Below are 9444 nucleotides of genomic sequence, written 5' to 3'. Positions count from 1 at the left end.
AAGTGTCCGACTCGGCTGGTTCCCCGAGTCGGCCCGAACGAGCGAAAATTCGGCCTCTTCGCCTGGAAGTCCTGCCAACTTGAGCGAATATTTTCTAAGTGCCATCGGGTCTTGCCCGGAAAAGTGTCCGACTCGGCTGGTTCCCCGAGTCGGCCCGAACGAGCGAAAATTCGGCCTCTTGCTCTGGAAGTCCTGCCAACTTGAGCGAATATTTTCTAAGTGCCATCGGGTCTTGCCCGGAAAAGTGTCCGACTCGGCTGGTTCCCCGAGTCGGCCCGAACGAGCGAAAATTCGGCCTCTCGCTCTGGAAGTCCTGCCAACTTGAGCGAATATTTTCTAAGTGCCATCGGGTCTTGCCCGGAAAAGTGTCCGACTCGGCTGGTTCCCCGAGTCGGCCCGAACGAGCAAAAATTCGGCCTCTTCGCCTGGAAGTCCTGCCAACTTGAGCGAATATTTTCTAAGTGCCATCGGGTCTTGCCCGGAAAAGTGTCCGACTCGGCCGGTTCCCTAGTTCGGCCACATAATGTGAAAATTCGGCCTCTCGCTCTGGAAGTCCCGCCAACTTGAGCGAATATTTTCTAAGTGCCATCGGGTCTTGCCCGGAAAAGTGTCCGACTCGGCTGGTTCCCCGAGTCGCCCCGAACGAGCGAAAATTCGGCCTCTCGCTCTGGAAGTCCCGCCAACTTGAGCGAATATTTTCTAAGTGCCATCGGGTCTTGCCCGGAAAAGTGTCCGACTCGGCTGGTTCCCTAGTTCGGCCACATAATGTGAAAATTCGGCCTCTTGCTCTGGAAGTCCTGCCAACTTGAGCGAATATTTTCTAAGTGCCATCGGGTCTTGCCCGGAAAAGTGTCCGACTCGTCCGGTTCCCTAGTTCGGCCACATAATGTGAAAATTCGGCCTCTTGCTCTGGAAGTCCTGCCAACTTGAGCGAATATTTTCTAAGTGCCATCGGGTCTTGCCCGGAAAAGTGTCCGACTCGGCTGGTTCCCTAGTTCGGCCACATAATGTGAAAATTCGGCCTCTTGCTCTGGAAGTCCTGCCAACTTGAGCGAATATTTTCTAAGTGCCATCGGCTCTTGCCCGGAAAAGTGTCCGACTCGGCTGGTTCCCTAGTTCGGCCACATAATGTGAAAATTCGGCCTCTTGCTCTGGAAGTCCTGCCAACTTGAGCGAATATTTTCTAAGTGCCATCGGGTCTTGCCCGGAAAAGTGTCCGACTCGTCCGGTTCCCTAGTTCGGCCACATAATGTGAAAATTCGGCCTCTTGCTCTGGAAGTCCTGCCAACTTGAGCGAATATTTTCTAAGTGCCATCGGGTCTTGCCCGGAAAAGTGTCCGACTCGGCCGGTTCCCTAGTTCGGCCACATAATGTGAAAATTCGGCCTCTTGCTCTGGAAGTCCTGCCAACTTGAGCGAATATTTTCTAAGTGCCATCGGCTCTTGCCCGGAAAAGTGTCCGACTCGGCTGGTTCCCTAGTTCGGCCACATAATGTGAAAATTCGGCCTCTTGCTCTGGAAGTCCTGCCAACTTGAGCCAATATTTTCTAAGTGCCATCGGGTCTTGCCCGGAAAAGTGTCCGACTCGGCCGGTTCCCTAGTTCGGCCACATAATGTGAAAATTCGGCCTCTTGCTCTGGAAGTCCTGCCAACTTGAGCGAATATTTTCTAAGTGCCATCGGGTCTTGCCCGGAAAAGTGTCCGACTCGGCTGGTTCCCTAGTTCGGCCACATAATGTGAAAATTCGGCCTCTTGCTCTGGAAGTCCTGCCAACTTGAGCGAATATTTTCTAAGTGCCATCGGGTCTTTCCCGGAAAAGTGTCCGACTCGGCCGGTTCCCTAGTTCGGCCACATAATGTGAAAATTCGGCCTCTTGCTCTGGAAGTCCTGCCAACTTGAGCGAATATTTTCTAAGTGCCATCGGGTCTTGCCCGGAAAAGTGTCCGACTCGGCTGGTTCCCCGAGTCGGCCACATAATGTGAAAATTCGGCCTCTTGCTCTGGAAGTCCTGCCAACTTGAGCGAATATTTTCTAAGTGCCATCGGGTCTTGCCCGGAAAAGTGTCCGACTCGGCTGGTTCCCCGAGTCGGCCCGAACGAGCGAAAATTCGGCCTCTTGCTCTGGAAGTCCTGCCAACTTGAGCGAATATTTTCTAAGTGCCATCGGGTCTTGCCCGGAAAAGTGTCCGACTCGGCTGGTTCCCCGAGTCGGCCCGAACGAGTGAAAATTCGGCCTCTCGCTCTGGAAGTCCTGCCAACTTGAGCGAATATTTTCTAAGTGCCATCGGGTCTTGCCCGGAAAAGTGTCCGACTCGGCTGGTTCCCTAGTTCGGCCACATAATGTGAAAATTCGGCCTCTTGCTCTGGAAGTCCTGCCAACTTGAGCGAATATTTTCTAAGTGCCATCGGGTCTTGCCCGGAAAAGTGTCCGACTCGGCTGGTTCCCCGAGTCGGCCCGAACGAGTGAAAATTCGGCCTCTCGCTCTGGAAGTCCTGCCAACTTGAGCGAATATTTTCTAAGTGCCATCGGGTCTTGCCCGGAAAAGTGTCCGACTCGGCTGGTTCCCTAGTTCGGCCACATAATGTGAAAATTCGGCCTCTTGCTCTGGAAGTCCTGCCAACTTGAGCGAATATTTTCTAAGTGCCATCGGGTCTTGCCCGGAAAAGTGTCCGACTCGGCTGGTTCCCCGAGTCGGCCCGAACGAGTGAAAATTCGGCCTCTCGCTCTGGAAGTCCTGCCAACTTGAGCGAATATTTTCTAAGTGCCATCGGGTCTTGCCCGGAAAAGTGTCCGACTCGGCTGGTTCCCTAGTTCGGCCACATAATGTGAAAATTCGGCCTCTTGCTCTGGAAGTCCTGCCAACTTGAGCGAATATTTTCTAAGTGCCATCGGGTCTTGCCCGGAAAAGTGTCCGACTCGGCTGGTTCCCCGAGTCGGCCCGAACGAGCGAAAATTCGGCCTCTTGCTCTGGAAGTCCTGCCAACTTGAGCGAATATTTTCTAAGTGCCATCGGGTCTCTCCCGGAAAAGTGTCCGCCTCGTCCGGTTCCCTAGTTCGGCCACGGAATGTGAAAATTCGGCCTCTCTGAGGTACCAGGGGTACGCATTTAGGTACCAGGGGTAGTCGCTGAGGTACCAGGGGTATGCATTTAGGTACCAGGGGAGACCACTACGGTCTGTTGGTCCCCCTAGTTAGTGTACTCATCGGTTTACTCCCCTTTCGCAAAATATAGTCGGCACGTATGTGCAGGACTGTTTATTTTTATTTTGAAAAATGTTCTAAGTGCCAACGGAAGCTGGCACACGAACTGTCCGAGCCACGATGGTGCCCAGGCCGGACAGCGACGGCGAAAAAGCCGATGTGTGTTTGATGGAAGTTTCGAATATTTTCAAAGTGCCAACGGCACTTGCGGGGTGATGTGTCCGCCTCGTCTGGTTCCCCAGGTCGGCCAGAAAAAGCGAAAATTCGGCCTCTTCTCCTGGAAGTCCGGCCAAGTTTGGCGAATATTTTCAAAGTGCCAACGGCACTTGCGGGGTGATGTGTCCGCCTCGTCTGGTTCCCCAGGTCGGCCAGAACGAGTGAAAATTCGGCCTCTTCTCCTGGAAGTCTGGCCAAGTTTGGCGAATATTTTCAAAGTGCCAACGGCACTTGCGGGGTGATGTGTCCGCCTCGTCTGGTTCCCCAGGTCGGCCAGAACAAGTGAAAATTCGGCCTCTTCTCCTGGAAGTCTGGCCAAGTTTGGCGAATATTTTCTAAGTGCCAACGACTCAACAGCCGTAAAGTGTCCGCCTCGGCTGGTTCCCCATAACGGCCAGAACAAGTGAAAATTCGGCCTCTTCTCCTGGAAGTCTGGCCAAGTTTGGCGAATATTTTCTAAGTGCCAACGACTCAACCAGCGTAAAGTGTCCGCCTCGGCTGGTTCCCCATAACGGCCACCGCAAGTGAAAATTCGGCCTCTTCTCCTGGAAGTCTGGCCAAGTTTGGCGAATATTTTCTAAGTGCCAACGACTCAACCAGCCTAAAGTGTCCGCCTCGGCTGGTTCCCCAGGTCGGGTACCACAAGTGAAAATTCGGCCTCTTCTCCTGGAAGTCTGGCCAAGTTTGGCGAATATTTTCTAAGTGCCAACGACTCGACCAGCGTAAAGTGTCCGCCTCGTCTGGTTCCCCAGGTCGGCCAGAACAAGTGAAAATTCGGCCTCTTCTCCTGGAAGTCTGGCCAAGTTTGGCGAATATTTTCAAAGTGCCAACGTCACTTGCGGGGTGATGTGTCCGCCTCGTCTGGTTCCCCAGGTCGGCCAGAACAAGTGAAAATTCGGCCTCTTCTCCTGGAAGTCTGGCCAAGTTTGGCGAATATTTTCTAAGTGCCAACGACTCAACAGCCGTAAAGTGTCCGCCTCGTCTGGTTCCCCAGGTCGGCCAGAACAAGTGAAAATTCGGCCTCTTCTCCTGGAAGTCTGGCCAAGTTTGGCGAATATTTTCTAAGTGCCAACGACTCAACCAGCGTAAAGTGTCCGCCTCGGCTGGTTCCCCATAACGGCCAGAACAAGTGAAAATTCGGCCTCTTCTCCTGGAAGTCTGGCCAAGTTTGGCGAATATTTTCTAAGTGCCAACGACTCAACCAGCCTAAAGTGTCCGCCTCGGCTGGTTCCCCAGGTCGGGTACCACAAGTGAAAATTCGGCCTCTTCTCCTGGAAGTCTGGCCAAGTTTGGCGAATATTTTCTGAGTGCCAACGACTCAACCAGCCTAAAGTGTCCGCCTCGGCTGGTTCCCCATAACGGCCACCACAAGTGAAAATTCGGCCTCTTCTCCTGGAAGTCTGGCCAAGTTTGGCGAATATTTTCTAAGTGCCAACGACTCAACCAGCGCAAAGTGTCCGCCTCGGCTGGTTCCCCATAACGGCCATGAAAAGTGAAAATTCGGCCTCTTCTCCTGGAAGTCAAGCCAAGTTTGGCAAATATTTTCTAAGTGCCAACGACTCAACCAGCGTAAAGTGTCCGCCTCGGCTGGTTCCCCAGGTCGGCCACCAAAAGTGAAAATTCGGCCTCTTCTCCTGGAAGTCTTGCCAAGTTTGGCGAATATTTTCTAAGTGCCAACGACTCAACCAGCGTAAAGTGTCCGCCTCGGCTGGTTCCCCAGGTCGGCCACCAAAAGTGAAAATTCGGCCTCTTCTCCTGGAAGTCTTGCCAAGTTTGGCAAATATTTTCTAAGTGCCAACGACTCAACCAGCGTAAAGTGTCCGCCTCGGCTGGTTCCCCAGGTCGGTCACCAAAAGTGAAAATTCGGCCTCTTCTCCTGGAAGTCAAGCCAAGTTTGGCAAATATTTTCTAAGTGCCAACGACTCAACCAGCCTAAAGTGTCCGCCTCGGCTGGTTCCCCATAACGGCCACCAAAAGTGAAAATTCGGCCTCTTCTCCTGGAAGTCTGGCCAAGTTTGGCAAATATTTTCTAAGTGCCAACGACTCAACCAGCGTAAAGTGTCCGCCTCGGCTGGTTCCCCAGGTCGGCCACCAAAAGTGAAAATTCGGCCTCTTCTCCTGGAAGTCAAGCCAAGTTTGGCAAATATTTTCTAAGTGCCAACGGCTCTTGAGCCGAAAAGTGTCCGCCTCGGCTGGTTCCCCATGTCGGCCACCAAAAGTGAAAATTCGGCCTCTTCTCCTGGAAGTCAAGCCAAGTTTGGCAAATATTTTCTAAGTGCCAACGACTCAACAGCCGTAAAGTGTCCGCCTCGGCTGGTTCCCCAGGTCGGCCACCAAAAGTGAAAATTCGGCCTCTTCTCCTGGAAGTCAAGCCAAGTTTGGCAAATATTTTCTAAGTGCCAACGACTCAACCAGCGTAAAGTGTCCGCCTCGGCTGGTTCCCCAGGTCGGCCACCAAAAGTGAAAATTCGGCCTCTTCTCCTGGAAGTCAAGCCAAGTTTGGCAAATATTTTCTAAGTGCCAACGGCTCTTGAGCCGAAAAGTGTCCGCCTCGGCTGGTTCCCCATGTCGGCCACCAAAAGTGAAAATTCGGCCTCTTCTCCTGGAAGTCAAGCCAAGTTTGGCAAATATTTTCTAAGTGCCAACGACTCAACAGCCGTAAAGTGTCCGCCTCGGCTGGTTCCCCAGGTCGGCCACCAAAAGTGAAAATTCGGCCTCTTCTCCTGGAAGTCAAGCCAAGTTTGGCAAATATTTTCTAAGTGCCAACGACTCAACCAGCGTAAAGTGTCCGCCTCGGCTGGTTCCCCAGGTCGGCCACCAAAAGTGAAAATTCGGCCTCTTCTCCTGGAAGTCAAGCCAAGTTTGGCAAATATTTTCTAAGTGCCAACGGCTCTTGAGCCGAAAAGTGTCCGCCTCGGCTGGTTCCCCAGGTCGGCCACCAAAAGTGAAAATTCGGCCTCTTCTCCTGGAAGTCAAGCCAAGTTTTGCAAATATTTTCTAAGTGCCAACGGCTCTTGAGCCGAAAAGTGTCCGCCTCGGCTGGTTCCCGCGGTCGGCCCCAAAAAGCGAAAATTCGGCCTCTTCCCCTGGAAGTCCTGCCAACTTGTGCGAATTTTTTCTAAGTGCCAACGGCTCTTCCGCTTAAAAGTGTCCGCCTCGGCTGGTTCCCGCGGTCGGCCGCCAAAAGCGAAAATTCGGCCTCTTCCCCTGGAAGTCCTGCCAATTTGTGCGAATTTTTTCTAAGTGCCAACGGCTCTTGAGCCGAAAAGTGTCCGCCTCGGCTGGTTCCCGCGGTCGGCCTTCAAAAGCGAAAATTCGGCCTCTTCCCCTGGAAGTCCTGCCAATTGTGCGAATTTTTTCTAAGTGCCAACGGCTCTTGAGCCGAAAAGTGTCCGCCTCGGCTGGTTCCCGCGGTCGGCCTTCAAAAGCGAAAATTCGGCCTCTCCCTCTTTAGGTACCAGGGGCTGGGGTACCAGGGGGAGGGTGCAGTACCAACTTTGGTCTTCAGGTGCGCCAGAGTACGCTAAATGGTCCCCCTAGTCAGCGTACTCATCAACGATTTACCCCCCTTTCGCAAAATATAGTCAGAACGAGCATGGGGGGCGCATAATTTACCCCACAAAATGAAAGGGCCCGGTGCCGAGCGCTTGGTCATGGCCGCCAGCAGCGCCCCTTGCTCGGTGGGAACACAACACGCAGGGTTGCACAGCACCCTGGAAGGCACAAAGAGAGTGAAAAATTTTCTAAGTGTCACTCTTGACGAAAAATGTCTAAGTGCCTCTCTTGACGAAAAATTTCTAAGTGCCACGCTTGACGAAAAATGTCTAAGTGCCACAGCGCTCGAAAATTTCCTAAGTGCGAGCACGGCTGTGAAATATTCAAAGTACAAGGAACGCTGGCAGAATCTCTCGACGGCCGTCTGCTCCCGGCGGCCGCCGTGAAGTCTCCCCTCCCGGGGACGGCTGTCTGCTCCCGGCAGCCGTCCTTAACCCCCTCCCCACACGTTGGACGAACACCAGCCGAGGGCGAAAGGCTCGCGGTGTGGAAGGATCGTGGCCACGGCTAATCTAGCGATGCCCGCGTTGGACGGTCACACCGCACGACAGAGCGGGGCCTGCATCCGGCGCGAGGCGGCCTTCAGGCACGTGGCTCGAGACGACCTCACCCGCCCTAGCCCGGAGCGGAAAGACTTTGAAATTTTCAAAGTCCAAGGAACACTGGCAGAATGGGAGGACCGGCCGCCTCCTTAAACACAGGCCGGAGAGATGGAGCGGGATCAGCGGCCCGCGCGTTGAGCGAACACCGGCCGAGGGCGAAAGGCTCGCGGTGTGGAAGGATCGTGGCCACGGCTAATCTAGCGATGCCCGCGTTGGACGGTCACACCGCACGACAGAGCGGGGCCTGCATCCGGCGCGAGGCGGCCTTCAGGCACGTGGTTCGAGACGACCTCACCCGCCCTAGCCCGGAGCGGAAAGACTTTGAAATAGTCAAAGTCCAAGGAACACTGGCAGAATCTCTCGACGGCCGTCTGCTCCCGGCGGCCGCCGTGAAGTCTCCCCTCCCGGGGACGGCTGTCTGCTCCCGGCAGCCGTCCATAACCCCCTCCCCACACGTTGGTTGAACATCAGCCGAGGGCGAAAGGCTCGCGGTGTGGAAGGATCGTGGCCACGGCTAATCTAGCGATGCCCGCGTTGGACGGTCACACCGCACGACAGAGCGGGGCCTGCATCCGGCGCGAGGCGGCCTTCAGGCACGTGGTTCGAGACGACCTCACCCGCCCTAGCCCGGAGCGGAAAGACTTTTCAAAGTCCAAGGAACACTGGCAGAATGGGAGGACCGGCCGCCTCCTTAAACACAGGCCGGAGCGACCGAGCGGGATCAGCGGCCCGCGCGCAGGGTCTTTGAAATGTACAAAGTCCTAGGGACAATGGCAGAATCGCTCGACGGCCGTCTGCTCCCGGCGGCCGCGGTGAAGGGACTGTACACCCCACCCGGGGACGGCTGTCTGCTCCCGGCAGCCGTCCTTCCCCCCCACCCCACACGTTGACCGACACCGGCCGAGGGCGAAAGGCTCGCGGTGTGGAAGGATCGTGGCCACGGCTAATCTAGCGATGCCCGCGTTGGACGGTCACACCGCACGACAGAGCGGGGCCTGCATCCGGCGCGAGGCGGCCTTCAGGCACGTGGTTCGAGACGACCTCACCCGCCCTAGCCCGGAGCGAAAAGACTTTGAAATATTCAAAGTCCAAGGAACACTGGCAGAATGGGAGGACCGGCCGCCTCCTTAAACACAGGCCGGAGCGACCGAGCGGGATCAGCGGCCCGCGCGGAGGGTCTTTAAAATGTACAAAGTCCTAGGAACAATGGCAGAATCGTTCGACGGCCGTCTGCTCCCGGCGGCCGCGGTGGAAGGACTGTACACCCCACCCGGGGACGGCTGTCTGCTCCCGGCAGCCGTCCTTCCCCCCCACCCACACGTTGACCGACACCGGCCGAGGGCGAAAGGCTCGCGGTGTGGAAGGATCGTGGCCACGGCTAATCTAGCGATGCCCGCGTTGGACGGTCACACCGCACGACAGAGCGGGGCCGCATCTGGCGCGAGGCGGCCTTCAGGCACGTGGTTCGAGACGACCTCACCCGCCCTAGCCCGGAGCGGAAAGACTTTGAAATTTTCAAAGTCCAAGGAACACTGGCAGAATGGGAGGACCGGCCGCCTCCTTAAACACAGGCCGGGCGAAAAATATGCGAATGTTGGGTCTCATCCAAGAAAGGGAGTTACCGGCCGCCTCCTTAAACACAGGCCGGGCGAAAAATATGCGAATGGTCCATCCAAGGAAGGAGGACCGGCCGCCTCCTTAAACACAGGCCGGGCGAAAAATATGCGAATGGTCCATCCAAGGAAGGAGGAGCGGCCGCCTCCTTAAACACAGGCCGGAGAGATGGAGCGGGATCAGCGGCCCGCGAACTGAGCGACCACCGGCCGAGGGCGAAAGGCTCGCGGTGTGGAAGGATCGTGGCCACGGCTAAT

This window comes from Syngnathus floridae, unplaced genomic scaffold, assembly GCF_059516105.1.
Source record: "Syngnathus floridae isolate MCC-2025c unplaced genomic scaffold, RoL_Sflo_1.0 HiC_scaffold_94, whole genome shotgun sequence".
Lineage (NCBI taxonomy): Eukaryota > Metazoa > Chordata > Actinopteri > Syngnathiformes > Syngnathidae > Syngnathus > Syngnathus floridae.
This window is presented reverse-complemented; position numbering follows the sequence as displayed.